Source organism: Amblyomma mixtum, chromosome 7, assembly GCF_055824585.1.
Source record: "Amblyomma mixtum isolate Tamu chromosome 7, ASM5582458v1, whole genome shotgun sequence".
NCBI classification, from domain to species: domain Eukaryota; kingdom Metazoa; phylum Arthropoda; class Arachnida; order Ixodida; family Ixodidae; genus Amblyomma; species Amblyomma mixtum.
In genome coordinates this window covers 26,829,156-26,849,799 of record NC_143018.1, presented here as the reverse complement: position 1 = coordinate 26,849,799, position 20,644 = coordinate 26,829,156, and positions in this window count along the sequence as shown.

Genomic DNA, 20,644 nt, shown 5'->3' with positions numbered 1-20,644 from the left:
CGCAGATATCCCACTGCAGGAAACTTGCTCATCTTCAAAAGGGCTAGAGCCAAAGCACGATACATTAGACGCAGCGCAGAAAGGGCATCATGGCAAGAGTACATATCCTCCATAAACAGCTCAATATCATCAAAGAAAATGTGGGAGCAGGTGCGGAAATTCACAGGAAATTTTACTCCATTCACATTTCCAATGCTAACAACACCCGGTACTCAAAAAACATTAGAAGAGCAGGCCAACATATTGGGTGAGCATTTTTCCACAGTTTCAAGCGCATCCAACTACACACACACATTTCAAAAGCACAAAACAATAGTAGAAAAACAAAGCCTGCCCTTTGGAACATGCATACATGAAGACTACAATCAGCTTATTACCATGCAGGAACTAAACACAGTACTAACATCCGGTAAAATGACAGCACCAGGCCCAGACAATATACATTATGCCATGCTTGCTCACCTCTCTGAGGCTGCCATAGAGGCTCTCCTAAAATTTTTCAATAAAATATGGATGACTGGAGAAATCCCCCAAGCATGGAAAGAAGCAATCATAGTACCCTTTCTAAAACCTGGCAAACCACAAACTAGTCCCACCAGTTACAGGCCAATAGCACTAACTAGCTGTATAGCAAAATCATTCGAAAGCATTCTAAACATCAGACTAACCTTCATACTTCAGTCCCAGCAACTTTTAGATATACACCAGTGCGGTTTTAAAAAGACATGTTCCACAACCGATCACCTTGTACGCTTTAAGAACACAGTCCGGGAAGCGTTCATCCACAGCCAACACTGTATCGGAGTCTTCTTTGATCTGGAGAAGGCTTACGATACCACGTGGAGGTTAGGTATCCTCCGTGACCTAGCGGACCTAGGTATCCGCGGCAGGATGCTGAGCTGTTTGAGCGACTTCCTGACCAATCGAACGTTCAGAGTCCGCCTAGGCGCAACCTTCTCCAAGACTTTTATCCAAGAAACTGGAGTGCCCCAAGGGTGCATCCTCAGCACGACCTTATTTGTCATCAAAATGAACTCCATAGGAAAAGTAATCCCAAAATCGATAACGTACTCAGTTTACGTAGACGACCTCCAAATAGCATGCACGTCTTCCAGCATACCTACCTGTGAGCGGCAAATACATATAACAATAAATAAACTGGCTACCTGGGCAGATAGAAACGCATTTAGATTTTCCCCTCAGAAAACAGTAGCGGTTCTGTTCTCTTTGAGACGAGGCCTACAGGCCGACCCCACACTATATTTAAACCAAACCCCACTACCTGTCAAACAAGAGCATAAATTCCTAGGGATAACTTTCGATAAAAAGCTCACTTTCTTGCCACATATAAACAGCTTAAAGAAAAAAGCTTCCCTGGCCCTCAATGTGCTGAAAATACTATCAAGAAAACGCTGGGGGTTTGATAGAGCTTCCCTGTTACATATATATCGTTCTCTGGTTCGCTCTAAGTTAGACTATGGGTCCATAGTATATGGCTCAGCAAGACCGTCCTACATAAAACGACTGGATCCTGTCCACAATCTTGGTTTAAGGTTGTCTTCCGGTGCTTACAGAACTTCACCAATAGCAAGTCTGTATGTGGAAACTAATGAACCTTCCTTAGAAGATCGAAGAACAGCCCTAACTTGTACATACATCCTCAAAATCCTTTCTCAGCCCAAACATCTCTGTTACCCAATTGTCACGAAATGCCCATCCCGAATACTCTTCAACAACAAGCCCCATGCGATTAAGCCGTTGCTCTTGCGCTTCGAAGAAAAATGTCAAACTCTGAACATACTAAACGAAATCAAAAATATTGCCCCAAGACACGAAGCGCTACCACCGTGGTACACTCTCCCCATAGTGTGTGACGTCACACTAACACGCCTCAGGAAAACCTGTACACCACACGACCATATAATACAAGAATATCTAGCACTACAAGAAAAATACAGAAATTACACGTCATTTTATACTGACGGGTCAAAAACTCATGCTCATGTAGGAAGCGCAGTAATACAAGGAGAAAATAAAAATGCAGTACGACTGCCGTCTTGTGCTACAGTTTTCACCGCTGAGTATTATGCCATTTGTGTTGCGGTACAGAAAATAACAAATGAAAACATCAAAAACAGCATCATTTATACAGATTCACTGAGCGTTCTTACAGCATTAAAATCCAAAAATGCCACGGAGCCACTGATAGGAAGCATCATACACAACATAGTAAAGATCACAACACAAAAACATGTTATAAAATTCTGCTGGGCTCCCAGTCACGTTGGCATTAGGGATAATGAGAGAGCCGACATGTGTGCTGCACAAGCCGGAACCATGGAAATAAAACATGTGAATTTGCCTCCTAGGGATTACATGAAGTTAGTAGGTAGCAAACTAAGAGCCAAATGGCAAGCCTCTTGGGAAAATGAAGGAAACAACAAGCTGCATACTGTAAAGCCCATTTTAAAAGAATGGAAATCATGCCGCCATAAAGAGCGTTTTATCGAAGTAATTTTATGTCGTTTACGCATAGGTCACACACACATCACCCATAACTTCTTATTAACTAAAAAAGACAGACCTCTGTGTGAAATGTGTGGTGAGGAGCTCACAGTAAATCACATTTTAATTTCTTGTTCGCATCTCGAAGTACTTAGAAAAAAGTTTTTTACGGCATTTTACAATGAACACATTCCATTTCATCCCGCATTGCTTTTAGGCGAGCAAACACTTGTCGAGTTTTCACTTGTTTGTAAGTTTCTAAAGAAAGCCAATCTTTTAAATCTATTATAATGTAACCTCTGTACACTTGACATAACATCATCTAACCTTGTGTTTGGCGCATGATAGCCATAGTTGCTTATGCGCCATAAAACCCTATATAACGTAACGTAAGCTTAAAGGGCAGCTGCACCACTTTTTGAGAATTTCGCGATGTTCAAGGATTCAAATCTATATAGGCTGTAGGTAAAGCATGCCAAGTTTTTTTGCACTAGCATTTAAAATGGTCACGTAATCGACGATTGAATTTTGCGCTTCTCCTCAAAGCACCAAAGGAGTGCGGGGAAGTTTAGCGTGACGTCACAGAAGGTATGATTTCAAGTTACCGCTGCCGTCAGCCACACACTAGCGTTCCTTGTTGAATGCTGCCTAACAATGTTCGGAGGGCATTGCCTTTGGCGACGTTGGTTTTTTCCTTCAAATTGGGCGTGTATGCATTGAAAATGTACCGATACCTTCGATGACGTCATCATGCCCCCCCCCTTGGCGTTGTGCTCTGCGGAGAAGCCCGAAGGCCGTCGCGATTTTAATCGGCGATTACTTCACCATTTCAAATGCTAGCCCAAAAGGACTACGCATGCTTTACCTGCAAGTTTCACACATCCGACCCATTTAAGCTCATCGATTTCTGAAACCAATGCAGTTGCCCTTTAACGACAACCGGTTATTTTGCTTTCGTATTACATGCCGTGCCGAAGGCCATTTTCTCCTCTTGATTTCGACTGGGATGTCCTTAACCAGCGTTTGTTCTTTCACCCACTCCGCCCGCTTCCGATCTCTTAACGTTACACCTATGATTTTTCTTTCCATAGCTCGATTCGTCGTCCTTAGCTTAAGCTGAACCCTTTTCGTTAGCCTCCATGTTTCTGCCTCATAGGTGAGTACCTGTAATATACATCCGTTGTATACTTTTCTCTTGAGGGATATTGGTAAACTACCATTCATGATATCTGAGAGAGCCTGTCATATGCGGTCCACCCCATTCTTATTCTTTCAGTTAATTCATTTCATTTATTGTTTTCTTAAACGCCTGAAGGCATTACATAAGGGGGGACGTATTGTTGAAACGGCGTAAGGCGATGTGAACATGCATAACAAACAGGAAATCAAACGTGCACACTCACATGGCAAGGGCTCCAACCATGACAGGATTCGACAACAGGTGATACACCACTCTTGAAAGACAGATTAAACAATATTTGCTGCAAAGTGCGCTTATGCGACCAGGATCTGTATGAGATGAATTTTTATTTTCTCCCGGAATGTTTTGTGATCAGTGCATGAAACGATGTCGTTAGGCTGTGAATTCGAGTGTTCTGGCGTTGGCAAAGAATGGGTTGTTGTAAGCATTCGTGCGGGCACCCTATGCGTGCTATCGGGTTTCAGTGACTGAGCCGTAAGGACGTTCGTAGTGACGTGGTTAATAGAGTGTGTCGTGTTCTCGTGCTATGACAAATGTATTGAGTAATTATAGGCGGGAAACGACAGGGCGTGACTCGGAGGGACTGCTTGAGGGCGGTGACGCCGGTTTCTCTTGAGTAACATGAAGTAATGAACCGAGCTGCACGATTTTGGATCGATTCCAAATCGACGGTGAGATATGATTGCCATGGGTGCCAGATGGATGATGCACACTATAATTTTGGCCGTACAAATGTTTCGTACGCCAGCTGTTTTATGTTAGGGGATGCAGATTTCAGATTACTTCTCTGGCAGCCAAGTGTGAGTGTAGTATCGGAGCAAATAGTTGTAATGTGGGTGACCCATGAAAATGATGGTGCGAGATGTATACCTAGGTGATTATAAGATATTGCAGCGGTGATCGGCACTGATGAGATACTGTTAGTGTGCACATGCGATATGGTGGGTTTGTGAGTGAAGGAAAATGATGTGCATTCAGATAGAAGTAATGGCGCTCGCCATTTTTCGCACCATGATGCAATAACGTCAAGGTCCTGTTGCAAAACAAGGTTATCAGTCGGGATATTTATTGCATTATAAATGGCGAATCATGCGCGAAGACTCGTAATTTGCATTGAATGTTAGAGGGTAGGTCGTTAATGTATATTAAGAAAAGTAATGGTGATAGGCCGGCCCCTTGAGGGACACGTGATGTTACATCTCGTAAGGGTGACTACAGGTTTTCTTTCTGAATTTGATCCTAGTGCCAGTGGAAATAATCTACGCGCTGACTGATATAATCTGCGTGCCATGAATTTAATCTGAGTGCAAAACATTTAATCCACGCGCCAGCGTATTTAATCCAAGCGCCAACTCAAACAATGCGAGCGCCAACCAATTTAATCCCAGTGCCAACGCAAATAATACGTGCGCCAGCTGTTTTAATCCAGGTGCCAACCAATTTAATCCACACTCGAAAAACGAATGCTGTAGAAGACTCCAAAGCGTAGAACACGAATACCAGGAATAAAGATTAGATAATTTTTCAAACCATGCGATGCCTAAGCGAAGTGTCCACATATTGCATAGCTTTCATCAATATTATAACCAACACTACTTTGATACAAGTGTTTTAAAGCGCCGTTTAAAGCGCACAATATCAGCATTAAAAAGCTGCACAGGGGCTCAGTGCTATCTATGGCTTACTGGCTCTTTATTACGACCATAGAACGGAGGAGGGCATAAATGCACACACTGTTTATAATGTAACATTGAATCCACTGTCTTCAATAAAAGATGCGATTATTTTGTCAGATAGTCAAAGAAAGTGTTAATAAACCGTACTTTAGATTAGCCCTACGTAGTTTCGTGTGAAAAAAAAGGTACACAGCCAATGATGGAAAGTTCCAAAGCAAAAGGCAAGTTTTGCGCCTCCATTTCTTGTGGATTGTCGTCTGCTTTTGCAAAATATGCTAGGACAACAGAAAAAGACATAGATATGTGCACTCGTTATAGAAATCTGTGAACTTTCTTTTTCAAGAAATAAGATTTATTTCTCAGGCACGTAAAAAAGCATTGTTAAAAACACAGAAGAAAAGGAAGTTTCAAAGCAGACGGCTTTGTGTGTGCCGCATTGTGGCTGTATTTGCACAACGGAGTAGAGCCGGACGGTGGTGGTACGCACTCGTATACTATAAGCAGGTGATAGTGTACCACTTTTCTTACATCTCGCATGGACATTAACGCGCAGTATTTTCTTCCATGGAAGCCGATGAGCCGTGCTCTTAGGTCCTAATTGGACACCGAAAACGAGGACCGCCATTCAAGCTCCCAGATGCACCAAGAAGAAAGAACAGCAAAGTCTCTGAACATGACAGGGCCAGAATTCTCGATGTGTCAAGGCGTGGTGGAGATGTGAAAAAAAAAAAAAAATGGCAGACACGCTGGGCATCAATTTAAAGACAGCAAGATCAATTGCAGCTACCGATAGAGAGGTGTTGAAGAAAGGCGGAACGTCGAAGAAATTCGGAAATGAGGTTGTAGCGGCTCTCAAAATTATTGTGGACAACAACCCTGCTTTCACTCTAAAGCAAATAAAGCAGGCGGCGGAAGAAGAATTGCCCGGAATTGCCATCAGCACAAGTAGCATCGATCGCCTACTGGATGCGCACGGCTACTCTATAAAGTTGGTGACTCAGAGGCCGATCGACCGCAACAGAGATGACGCGAAACGCACCCGCAAAGCATATGCGCAGTGGCTGCAGTGTGAAGGACCCCGCTTGTGCAGGTTTTACGTTGATGAGACCAACTATAACATATGGTGTTCAAGGAGCTTCGGCCGTGCGATTAAGGGGTAACCTGCGGTGCAGACGACGACTGGCACCAGAGGCGCAAACCTTAACATTATCGCCTGTATGTCAGCAAACGGTGTCATACATTGGACGGCTGTCGACAAGGTTCACTGGGTCGTGTTTAACGAATTCTTGAGCGATATATCAGCCCGTGTCGAAAGTGAAGAGCCTGGTTCAGAAGCCGTTTTTATTTTTGATAATGCTCCCGCTCACAGCCAAGCGGAACAGGCAATCCTGGCCAGTCAGCTGCACTTAATCAAGAGGTTGCCTCCTTACAGCCCATTTTTTAACCCTATAGAGGAAGTGTTTTCGAAGTTCAAGTCTGAAGTCAAAGCTTTCCTCAGCGAGCGGAGAGACTTGGCGCTCACCACTCCGCCCGGACTGACTAAAAGGGAGCATCGGCGCAGTTTATTGCTCGACGCTGCTCCACACTGTATGCAGCAAGTACAGAGAGTAGAATGCGCTGCTTTCGACCGCCATAACTTTTCTTTTATACCAGCAGCTTTGCGTGAAGATGACATGTAAAATGTGAGATCACACTTTGCGCCACCTAATGTCCTACAGAAAATAAAGCTGCATTTCAAAGACGGCCCCTTCTGTGCTTGTATAAACCTAGATTGTTAACACCGCTATAAGGCAGCCGCCAGTAGCTATTCTTGACCTAGGCTGTAAGCTCCGGTGTAGCTTCTCTCACTTTCCGTTCTAAAACTAAATAAACCTTGAAGTGAAGAACCGTTCCTCCGGTTCTGTGACTCGTCCCACCTAGAAGAACTCTGCATTACACTGCTACCTTTGTTTCTGCTAGTGATGTTGAATCTTTATCACAGCCTCCCGAAAAAATTTTGAACCGGTTGCATGAAAACAGTATAAAGGCCGGAATTGTAACTAGCATGCAGATTCAGCGCATAAGACAACCCATAATCAGCAGTGCTTACCCAACTAATTAATACACGACAGTCACAAGCCTCAAGAGTTGCATAAAATACTGAGGTTTAACAGCTGCTAATGGCTCTTTGATGTTGCAAGGTATGCGAAGAAAACGAAATAGTGCATGAGAATGTGACTCACAGGCTTGGATGGTCTCAGAAATTATCTTAACTTCGCTTTATTTATTCTCTGTTCGCATTTATTCGCATGCGGATTAAATTGGTTGGCACCTGGATTAAAACAGCTGGCGCTTGTATTATTTGCGTTGGCACTGGGATTAAATTGGTTGGCGCTGGATTTGTTCGAGTTGGCGCTTGGATTAAATACGCTGGCGCTTAGATTAAGTGCATGACACTGAGATTAAATTACATAGCAGGCAGATTATATCTGTCGGCGCTCAGATTATTTCTGCTGGCACTAGGATTAAATTCAGTGGGAAAACCTGTAGATGTCATTTGCGGATTTGAACTTCAAGCGCTCTTTTGAAAAAATGTTCAAGCCAGCATAATTAGATTGGTAGGAATCCCGAGGCACGAAAGTTTCGCAAACAGACGATGATGAGATACGCATTCGAATGCCTTTGAAAAAGTCTAAACAGATTGCATCTGTCTGGAGGTTATGGTCCATGTCCTGAAGTATGTGTTGGGTGAACACGGCCAGCTGTGTTTCACGTGAAAGCGATTTCCTGAAGCTATACTGATGCGGATAAAAGAGGTTAGTTGAATCTAGGTGGGACATTGAGTTTGATGCTATAATGTTCCCTAGAAGTTTAGAATTTATGCTAGTAGGGGATATTATATGATAGCTGGGCATGCGCAATCACCTGTTTTGAAGATGGGAGCAATTTGGGCTATCGTACGATCATCAGGAATACTTCCCGTGTGCAACGATGGGGTAGATATTAAACGTTTAATCTAATCTAATAAATCTAATCGAGCCGATTAGATTTATGTCTATAGGGTAGAGGATACACCAGAATTTGATGGGATTTGTTCTGAGAATAGATATAACAAGCCAGGAGATAAACATTTGTCTTCCCTTTCATGATCCGAAATAGCGGTCACTACGTGACCTAGGTAGACGTATTGCCTTACCACATTTCTTCCCTACTTACACATTTCTTCTATTTCGGCGAGGTTCGGGTGTCTATCGAGACGTCAGGAAGTTAGAGCGGCATTTCCGTTCCTCAAAAACGAATGTTTTTATGCTGCGGAAAAGGTAACACTGGAAACTAGGCAGTTTTTTCGTGTAAGCTGGCCCTTGAGTCCGTGAAGTGTGCTGGGAAATCCGCGAGCGGCAGAAGGCCGAGTGTGCACTTGAGCACAAATCCGCTAATGCCAATCAACTTTCGCAGATTAATGCGCTAAGCCGGCAAGCTTAGCGCGAGGAACCTTTCAATCGAAAGCCTTACTAGCTCAATTACGATAAAAACGGGCGGCGTATATTTTTTTATTCAGTTCCGATACTCCCATGGCCCAGAGGGCATTATTGATTTGAGCGATACATAGAAACAAAAAATTCATTGGTTACAGGAGGGCATAACGCATACAGCAAAAAAAAAAAAAAAAACCACTACTGTGACACAATGAAAGATAATCAAGAGGAAGAAATGGGCTTGGGCAGGGCATGTAATGCGAAGGCAAGATAACCGCTGGTTCTTAAGGGTAACGGAGTGGATTCCAACAGAAAGCAAACGTAGCAGGGGACGGCAGAAAGTTAGGTGGGCGGATGAGATTAAGAAGTTTGCGGGGATACAGTGGCGCCAACTGACAAACGACAGGGTTAATTGGAGAGACATGGCAGAGGCCTTTGCCCTGCAGTGGGTGTAGTCAGGCTGATGATGAACTGGCGGAAATATGTCAGTCGATAAACCGAAGCACGAGAATGAATACATGTGCCAAGAGGAAAAAATTCACACAAGGAGGCAAATTGATATGAGAAATATAATAACGCCATTTGTGCAAATGTTGAACACTCAGATGGGCACGTTATAGAATGCTATAATGTAACAGAATGCATGGGTACAACCAAATGAAACGCAGAACAGAAAAATTCAAAAATGACTATGGTAAGCAATCATATACTGACATCTTCCTCTTGAACTCTTCAATCTCATTTCCGAGTACAACTTGTGGTGGAAAGTGGTTCCACGCCGACGATGCATTTGGAATGAAAGAATTAATGCATATTGTTGTACAGCACCGGGGAACGCCAACTTTGCATGATCGATCAATGTGGGATGAACCATATGTGCGTCGTCAGTGCATCTCGAAGAATTCAATTCATCCTGTAAATTTTGAAGAAACAGACACATGAGTGATACTGCCCTGCTAAGGAAAAGAGGGGTTAGGGACAATTATTTTTTTTTATTTCATTGACCCTCGACAGCCCGTCATAGTTACGGGTGATAAGACGGGCAGCTCGGCTCTGTACTGCTTCCAGGTCATCAATAACATCATCAGCCTGACTACGGCCACTGCAGGGAAAAGGCCTCTCCCATGTCTCTCCAATTAATTCAAATAGTCATAAATTACTTAGGTATTCTCCATTAACTCTTATCCCCAACTGCTCCCACTTCAGGCCCCAGAATACCTCCTGTAAACAGGCAGTGAATAGCATAGGCGAGATCATGTCTCCCTGCCGGACACCCTTCCGTATTGGAATTTTATTGCTGACTTTATGGAGGACTATGGTAGATATGCAATCGTTATAATTATCTTCCAATGTTTTCACATAAAACTCTTCTACACCCTTAATCCGCAATGCCTGAATGACAGCTGAGTTTTCTACCGAGTCGAATGCTTTCTCGTAATCGATGAACGCTATATATAGGGGCTGGTTATATTCTGCGCATTTCTCTATCACCTGATTGAGAGCGTGAATATGGTCTACCGCCCAGTATCCTTTACAAAAGCCTGCCTGATCATTTGGTTGATTGGCCCCGCCGCGGTGGCTCAGTGGTTACGGCGCTCGACTGCTGACCCGAAAGACGCGGGTTCGAATTTCGATGAAGGCGAAATTCTAGAGGCGCGTGTACCGTGCGATGTCACAGCACATTAAAGAACCCCAGGTGATCGAGATCTCCGGAGCCCTTCACTACGGCGTCCCTCATAGCCTGAGTCGCTTTGGGACGTCAAACCCCAATAAACCAAACCAACAATTTGGTTGATGTAAGTCTATGGTTGTCCTGACCCTATTAGCATAACAGAGTTAGCATATTCGAATTTAGCACGGACACGTGACTTGTACACAAGAAGCTTGACAGGTGCCGGTGCTAAATAAAAATTAAATTTCAGATGTCCAAGCATGCGGTTAGAATGACGCCGAGATGTTTGTAAGATGTTAGGGGTGTCAGAATAGAAAAAGAAATAAAATAGGAAGCGTAGCATGAATTTCTGCGACGCAAATGTGCATTACATTACACATAGCCGCGTTAAGCGTCATTTGCCATTGCGAACACCAATTAGAGATAGGTATTAGCTTTGCCTGGAGTGATGGAACGTCATTAGTATTGTTTAATTCACTGTAGACCACACAGTCGTCTGCAAAGAGTCCTATTGAAGATGTTACATTTTTAGGGAAGTCGGTAATGTATAGAAATGCACTAGTGTGTGTGCAGTGGCACATGGTACGAAAACTCCCAACAATGGCAAGAAGAATAGGGTAGCGTCAAAACAGAAGCTTGAAAGAACGCGAACATTAATTCATAGAAAAGGAGACGTCAAGGACTTGAAAAATTACAGGCTGGTCAGTTTACTGTCCGTTGCCTATAAGGCATTTACTGCAGTAATCGCTAATAGTAGGTATAACCTTAGATTTCAGTCAACTGAATGATCAAGCAGGCTTTTGAAAAGAACACTTCACACAGACCATATTCATACTATTGATCAGGTGATAGAGAAATGAGCAGAATATAACCAAACCCTATATATACCGGGTGTCCCAGCTAAATGTAACCAAACTTTTAAAAAAGGCGAAGTGTCATAGTCTAGTGAAACCAACTGAGAGTTGTTCATAAGTCGCGTGGCCTAGTCTTGAGTATTTCTTCGCCCTTCAAAGTTAATAACTAGATAAGTTTAATTAGCTAACTTTTTAATTATTGACTTCAGGAAGAAAGTGTCAATACAAAAGTTTTAGATCACCTCGAAAAACCGCTAGTAGTGCTGTTTTTGTCAAGTTACGATTTACGTAGATTCATTTATTGGCATTAAAAGAAAGTTGTCACGTGACCAGCTGTTCGCTCACTTCTCTGCCCCAATGTGCACCCAAAGTCTCATCGAGGAGAGGACTTCAGAAAAAATTGATTTTATTCTTTAAGGCGCGTCTTGGGACGTTGAAGTGGCACAGTTGTCATGTGGAAGCTTTTCCTTATTGTGCGGGTTATGGTTAAAGGATGGTAAAAAAACTGCTTTACGTAAATATTACTTTGCTGCAAATGTCTCAGTAAGCTGTTTCTCAAAGCGATCTACAACTTCTCCATTGACACCGTGTTCCTCAAGTCAATAATTAAAAAGTTAGTTAATTAAGCTTAACTAATTCGTCAACCTTGAAGAACGAAAAAATACTGCAGACTAGGTCACGCGACTATAAACAACCCTCATTTGGTTTCGGACGGCTAGGCCACCGTGTGTTTTTTAAAAGGTTGGTTACATTTAGCTGGGACATCTGGTATATCGCGTTAATTGATTACGAGAAAGCGTTTGACTGAGTGGAAATCTCAGCTGTCGTGCATCAATTGTGGATTAAGGGTGTAGAAGAGTGTTATGTGAAAATATTGGAAGATATCTATAACAACTGCAAAGCTACCGCATTCCTCTATAAGGTCAGCAATAAAATTCCAATAAGCAAGTGTGTGAGGCAGGAAGACACGATTCCGCAAATGCTATTCACCGCCTGTTTGCACGAGGTATTCCGATGCCTGATTTGGGAACAGTTGGGGATAAGACAGGGTTAATTTGAGGGACATGGCAGAGGCCTTTGCCTTGCAGTAGGCGTAGTCAGGTTGATGATGAGGATGTATGAGACCAAAAATGGCTCAGAATACGGTTCTGTGAGCAGGACGTTAAAATTTGAGAATCGTAAGTCATTAGCATACATAAATCAGGCGGTCATTCCAGGCGAACTCAGTGTCAAGTAAGGCATTCGAACATTTAACAGATGAGCCATACGGAACCAGCGAGCGAGTGCAACAGTAGTGGAAGAGTTAAACTTTCTTCAAATGATTGTGGAAAGAGATAAGCTGTTTTAGAGACGTTTACACTAACTGCATTTTGCATTTGGGAGCTTGCGTCTGAGAAGCGGTAACCTTGAGACAAGACAATCGTATCGTCTGCGTAAAACCAAAGTAGTGTTGAACAGTCTAGCAAGCGAACAGCAGTTCACAATTTGTAGCGGTGTGCTGTAAGTGGTAATTGAGTACGTGCACTTAGGGCAGGTAGTAGCTGCTGATGAAAGGGAAAGGAAAATAACTCGAAGAATAAGAATGGGGTGGAGCGCATATGGCAGGTCCTCTGAGATCATCAACGGCAATTCACCATTTGATACCGCAACAAAAAACCGTTCAGCTTAAGTTAAGGACAACGCAGCGAGCCATGGAAAGAAAAATGATAGGTGTGAAGTTAAGACCCTTGAAGCAGGAAGAGTGGGTGAGGGAACAAATGCGGGTTAATAACATCCTAGTTGGAATCACAAGGAACAAATGGGCTTGAGGAGAGCATGTAATTCGAAGGCAGGATAACCGCTGGTCCTTAAGGGTAATGGAATGGATTTCAAGAGGAGGCAAGCGTAGCAGTGGGCGGTGGTCGCAACTGGCAAAGGACAGGGTTAATTGGAGCGACATGAGAAATGCATTTGCCCTGCAGGGGGCGCAGTCAGACTGGTGATGATGATCAAGCGCCCTTACGACGCACACAGCAAGCCAAGCACCGCGCGTTGATACAATAATATATGTGCCGTAAAGACTGGAAGACGTCTATAGCAGCTGCACAGCTACCATAGTCCTCCATAAAGTCAGCAATAAAATTATAATAAAGAAGGGCGTCAGGTAGGCAGCCATGATTTCGCCAATGCTATTCACGGCCTGTTTACAGGAGGTATTCCCAGACCTGGTTTGGGAACAGTTGGGGATAACTATAAATGAAGTGTATGCAAGTAGTATCCGATCCACAGATGTCACTGCCTTCCTAAGTCACCCAGGAGATGAAGTGAAAAGCATGATCAATGAGTTAGACAGTCAGTGTAGAACGGGTCATGAGTGGATAATAACTAGAAGAATAAGAATGGGGTGGAGCGCTTATGGCAGGTTTTCTCAGACTATGAATGGCGGTTTACGAATATCCCAATTGGTACAAGGCGCAAGGGTGGACAGGACGAACGAAGAACGAACACGGACAAGGGGGGGGGGGGGGGGGAGGGATAAATGAAAAAAGAAAAAAACTTTATTGTAAGAGAAATTCGGGGCACGCCCCAGGGTCCCCGCACGACACCACTGCACTCAAGTGTTATGATCCTAAGGTCGATAACACTGGCAGCCCAGCCGGGTCTTCCAGTCCTCCCATGTCTTGAGGTTCTCTAGGTCCCGCGGGGGAGGGTCCGCCGGGCAGAGGCGAAGGGTTCTGAGCATAGGGAAGGAGTGAAGGGAGAGAGTGTGTAGTCTATTATCTAGGGAGGGGGCAGAACTGGCGTGAGGCCCTGTAGGCCTACGTCAGCACGCTGAACGAGTGCATGCGCTTCTCCGTGCATCCCCGATCCGAGACCACCTGAGCCCGGTCTAAATGGTTGGCGGCCTCGTATCCGGGATTCCCGGAGTACGCAGGCACCCATATCAGCTCCATTTGGCGGGGTGGGGGTGCATCGGGCGAGTCCAGTATGCCAAAAGCAGGGACTTAGACTCGGTATCGAGCAAAATTTAGAATCGCAGTTTTAGAGTCACTTAAAATGTACCGGGCTTCCGTGCGGGTGATATCAAGCGCAGTGGCGGCTTCCTCTGCAGCCTATGGGGAGGTGTCTGGAGGGAGAGGTAGTGTGAGGAGGCCACCACACCCGCTGTCGCTTCATCATCCGTGCAGGCAGCGTCAACCCATACGGCGTCTGGCTCGGAGCCGTACGCTCGGGGGAGTGCCATCGCACGTGTTCTGCGGCGCTGGTCATAGTGGGACGAGTGCATATTCCTCGGAGCTTCTTTCGCTGTTACTTGAGACAATGGGACGGTCGGGACGGTTTGGTTTGTGAATTTTCGAGAGGAGGTAGAACCGTGCGGGGACTGGTCTGGCCGGTGTCATTGCTTGAAACATATCCTGGGACATCTTTTGTTTTTGAAGGAGAGATGTTATCTGATTGTTAACTTCGACTTCGAAGTCTCCTATGGGGTCGCCAGTGAGTTCAGTGTAAAAGTGTTTATTTTGGAAAGGAAAAGGAAACCTTCCTTTAAGTAATCGGTCTTGTCCTTAACAACGATAGCGTCGCCTTGGTCCACAGGCTTGAAGACTTAAGGGGTTGTTGTGGGCTGCTTTTGGTTTAGATTTTGAATATGATGATAGGAAATGCTATTGAATACCAGTGATGTATACTTATGTAAATGTTTACCTCTGTGTTTGGCTGGAATCCATGATTTGCCGGGTGTCCCTGGTACGTTCATTTCACGGTGTTACGATTCATCTTGAGACCCGAGATAAAACAGAGGGAGATTCAACGTAGCAGCAATTTTGACGGGTCGTTTGGCTTCAACTTGACCCCACGATGACCTCACAGAAAAGGGTGACTTTCTGGGAAGTGGCCGACGAGGCTCTTCCCACACTCGGCTCGGCGAAAACGACCTCCCTTCGAGAAGCAACCGACGACAGGAGAAGAAAGGGTGTCCCTCGTCTTGAAAAGAAAACCCGGAACGAATCCGAGGAAGCCTGCGCAGCTGCGGCTGTGACGTCAAAACGACACAATGCTATAGGAATGCGGACTTAGGAATGCGGACTTGCCAGTTCCCACGTGCGGGCTCTAAACAGGTGTCTTGGCCAGCTGCGTCTGTGACGTGTGGTGGCGATCTTTTGTGCCCCATGAGTTACCGCCTAGTGAGGGGGCTCAACAGGTCTTCGATGGCGGTGCTGGTGCCTATCTTTTGTGTCGCGATGGAAGGTCCCCTGGTGCAGGGGCGGAGTCTTGGGCTATATAACCTGCGACCAAAGTGGGCACGAGCGCTCTGGACCTTCGGTAATAGGTTCATCCAGTGGCTCTGAGCCTTGGGTATCAGGCTCATCCAGACGCTCGACGCTATGAACTCTTAACGTTTGATTCCTTTGTAAATTTTTGTAAATAAGTGTCTCAGTTTCTTGCCATTAAATCTGCTTGTTTTTGTAATCTCTAACCATTTGAAGTTCAGACAGTTCCTTCATCCCGGACGAGCCCCCTTGGAGACGCCACAACCGGACACGCTACCTCGAGCCGTAACAACTGGTGGCAGCGGTGGGGTCTGCTACCTTGCGTCCCAACAACTGGTGGCAGCGGTGGGATCTGCTACCTCGAGTCGCAACAACTGGTGGCAGCGGTGGGATCTGCTACCTTGCGTCACAACAACTGGTGGCAGCGGTGGGATCTGCTACCTTGCGTCGCAACAACTGGTGGCAGCGGTGGGATCTGCTACCTTGCGTCACAACAACTGGTGGCAGCGGTGGGATCCGAAGCCGTGGGATCCGAGGCCTGGGATCCGAAGCCTTGGGATTCGAGGCCTGGAAGTCCCGACATCTGTGGAACGAAGAGACTGGTGAGATACGAAGACCCAACAACTGTGGATCAGCGATGAGAATCTGAAGCCACAAGCGACAACAACGGTCGGCCAGCGAGAGTGCAGCTGTCTTGGACATGATCACGTGTGTGGGTGAGTGCTTGGCTTTTCCTTTGATGTGGACCAGGTTCTAAAAGAGGGTTAAAATTTAGAACTGGTAGACACCTGTGCTTAAATCTTACAGGTTTGGTATTTTTGCATAGTTGTTTTGGAAATAGCTCAGACTCAGAACTATCATGGACCTACAGAGACTGCAGGAGTCGGACCTGTTGCTGTTGTGTGAGGAATTGGGAATTGAGACAAGGGGTTTGGCACGAAAACCCGCGATCATTCAGGCCATTACTGATTTGGGGGCAGATGATGAGGAGCTCATTGAAGAGTGGAGTCTCATCGAACAAAAAAAGAAAGAGCAGGAAAAAGAGCAGCTCAGACAGCAGGAAGAGCGAGAAAGAGAGGAAAAGTGGCGTCAGCGCGAACGTGAGAGGGAAGCAAAACTACTGAAGCTAAGGACTGAGCTCAGTAAGTTAGAAATGGAGTTGAGCAAGAGGTCGGGCGGTTGTCCCCAGCAGGTGGTACCTCTTCTCAACAAGGAGGCAGGCGAGAGGTGTGAAACTATTCCGCAGAAAAGCCTCCGTGTGGATAAAGAACAAGAAAGGCGAAAGCTTCGCGAGGAAAACGAAAGGTGTGACGCGCTTACTGTTAACCCTGAGACAGATAGCGCGTTGGCAGATAAAACTGAGGTCCCGCGCCAGAAAGAATGCAGTGAGGTTCGGTGTGCACGCGATGACAGAACCAGACAAGGGACACCGCTGGTGCAGCTGGCGAGCACTAGCATTCAGGAAGTCGAGGCGGTATCAAGCGGCACAAAGAGTGAAAGGGAATCGCCTGACGGTAGCAGTGAAGCGCCAGGCAAGAGCACAACGTTCGCTGAAAAGTGCCGTACAGACGAGATTGTTTCTGTTGCCCGGAATGAGGAGGAGGCTGCCCCTATAGAAAGACAGCAGGAAAATGAGCTTGGGTGCTCAGACGAAACCAGAGGAGTGGACGATTCGTCAGTTAGACCGCCGCCTGGCACTGTGAGTAGTAAACCGCAAGTGGCGTCGCGGCGCAGGAAAAACCGCGAACGCGACAAGCGAATGAGGAATGCTAGGGCAGGTGTTAATGCTGATGCGAGGGCCGGCAAATTAACGCGGGACAGCACCGCGAGAACTGTTGAGGGAAAGGGAAAACCCACAATGTCATTTTCCCGAAGGCGTATGGGCACGAGGAAAGCCCAGGTGACTGCCCTTGCGGGCAGAAAGAGCGACAGACGGCGTGGTCGTTGGACACGAGACGCATGTTTTGCGTTACGAAGAATAGGGCTCGACAGCCACACAAAGGGTCGCCGCAGAGAGCGCGTGAGTCGGAGGGGGTCGCTGCAGGCAGGGACAAAGAAATGGTGGAGGCACCCTTTCCTCAGTAGGTCGAGCAGAGGCGGAACCAATCAAGCACGCCGTTTTCTTGAAGCACCTGCTTGTGGACCGGCCATCCGACCACGACCGCGCAGGGCGCGGCTGAAGAATGTCCAATTCAGGGAATAAGTGTTTGCCATTTTTTTTGGTTACATTGACTCACTGTAAAAAAAAAAAAAAACGGGACAGGGATGAAGGCAAACACAGTTTCAGTTTTAGTGGTAGTGGTTTTTGTAAACTTGATGATTTTCGATCAGTTTGCTGCTTTTAAAGATGTTTGATTTTAAAGAGTACGTGCAAAAAGGGTACATTGCATGAAAATGCGGACGCGCTTAGCTGATCTTTTTAAGCAGTCTGGAATGCTCTCCATGAACCAAAATTGCTACTAATAGTTTTATTCGTGCGTTTTTAAAAGTGAGGGTGTACAGTAGCAGGTTCGGTTTTTCTCAGCTTGCGTGGGTCCAGGGAGTTTTCAGTGTGAGCTATTCACAACGGCTATACTAACCGTATTACAGCACCCTCTTTTGGAACTGGTTTGCTCAGAGGGAAGTTGAGTGCTTGCTTGCGCATGTGGTTGAGGTTTCAGAGACGCCTCAAAGATTTTGGCCGGCATAATAGAAGACCACGTTGCGAGCGGCAGAGGGCTTCTGGCATGCTTCTGCAAGTCGTCTCTTCATGCAGCAGCGATGACTGCTACTCGCCGAGACTCGTCTGGCGGGGGAGGTAGCTGTTACGATTCATCTTGAGACCCGAGATAAAACAGAGGGAGATTCAACGTAGCAGCAATTTTGACGGGTCGTTTGGCTTCAACTTGACCCCACGATGACCTCACAGAAAAGGGTGACTTTCTGGGAAGTGGCCGACGAGGCTCTTCCCACACTCGGCTCGGCGAAAACGACCTCCCTTCGAGAAGCAACCGACGACAGGAGAAGAAAGGGTGTCCCTCGTCTTGAAAAGAAAACCCGGAACGAATCCGAGGAAGCCTGCGCAGCTGCGGCTGTGACGTCAAAACGACACAATGCTATAGGAATGCGGACTGCGGACTTAGGAATGCGGACTTGCCAGTTCCCACGTGCGGGCTCTAAACAGGTGTCTTGGCCAGCTGCGTCTGTGACGTGTGGTGGCGATCTTTTGTGCCCCATGAGTTACCGCCTAGTGAGGGGGCTCAACAGGTCTTCGATGGCGGTGCTGGTGCCTATCTTTTGTGTCGCGATGGAAGGTCCCCTGGTGCAGGGGCGGAGTCTTGGGCTATATAACCTGCGACCAAAGTGGGCACGAGCGCTCTGGACCTTCGGTAATAGGTTCATCCAGTGGCTCTGAGCCTTGGGTATCAGGCTCATCCAGACGCTCGACGCTATGAACTCTTAACGTTTGATTCCTTTGTAAATTTTTGTAAATAAGTGTCTCAGTTTCTTGCCATTAAATCTGCTTGTTTTTGTAATCTCTAACCATTTGAAGTTCAGACAGTTCCTTCATCCCGGACGAGCCCCCTTGGAGACGCCACAACCGGACACGCTACCTCGAGCCGTAACAACTGGTGGCAGCGGTGGGGTCTGCTACCTTGCGTCCCAACAACTGGTGGCAGCGGTGGGATCTGCTACCTCGAGTCGCAACAACTGGTGGCAGCGGTGGGATCTGCTACCTTGCGTCACAACAACTGGTGGCAGCGGTGGGATCTGCTACCTTGCGTCGCAACAACTGGTGGCAGCGGTGGGATCTGCTACCTTGCGTCACAACAACGGTCTGTTTCGCGGTTTTGGAAACACTCACGCAGGCGTAAGTTCCATGCGAACTTATCTGGATCCTGGTATAATTGGAACTGACTAAATTTCTCCCGTCATGGGGTAGAAGGTTACACACGCAGAGAGGAACTCATTCCGATGATTTGAGTGCCAGGCTGGATACGTTCACCATGTTATCAGATCTAATGGAAGACTCGCTATTAATAGTCGCGCAGTTCTTCTCAGGGCTGACGTGTTTCTAGTAGGAGGCAGGGAACGGGGCACTGTTGTGACACCAGCCTGCCTGGCTTTCCTAAGTACTTTCGTTGTTCGAATTTCTTTTCCTTAATTATTTCTGTCGCCGTGAGATCCGGTTAGCGACGGGTATGCTCCAATTCGATTGTTTTTCGTTGACTGTGCCGTATAAGTAGGTCTGCAATGCATACTGAACGGTTGCGTAGAATACCTCTCCACTCAGGCTTCTCGTCGGCATTAAGAGCGGGGTTAGTTGCAACCGCAAACCGTTTGGTACGTTTCCCTCTCATCATCATCATCGCTCAATCTTGTCTTCGGAGGCGTGGCCGCCATTCTTGCAGATTGTGAATAAGGGTATTTCACCTAAGACTCTGCACAGTTTTTAAGAATATGCTCTAAGCTAGAGGAGGGCTTCTACCCGACAGCACCTCGTGCCGGCAATAATTGGGGGTTGCATAAAAAAAAAGAAATCGTGTCATGCCAGCCGTTTGCCGCGGAATGTTCCGGATGGTGTCATAGGATTCAGCGCGTTGTGCAGCATAAACTCACTATTATTACTATTAGTATTGATCGATTAAGTAGTTGAAACAATTTTAAAAAAATGCAAAATCTGTTCAAAGGTGCCAAACTGACCAGAATGGAAAGCCTAACCAACTATACCGGGTGTTTTTTTTAGAAGGCCCAAAATTTAAGAAAAAGGTAAATTGCTTTAGATTTATTTTAGCACTGGGGCTATACTGGAGGCTACGGCGGGCGCCAGGCAAGAGGAAAACTGCTTTAATTAGTTCGCTGATTAACAAAATATGTTAATTAACATTTCTAATTTTTGTTTTAGGGGCTATGTTGTATTCGCAGAATTGGAGATCGTCCTCTAAACAGTCCAACCGAGAAAAAACAATTTCGAATAAAAATTTTACACGCACGTTAAGAGGCGCGAAAAATTCAGCCTGGTAGGCATCTTCACACCGTAACGCAGCGGCG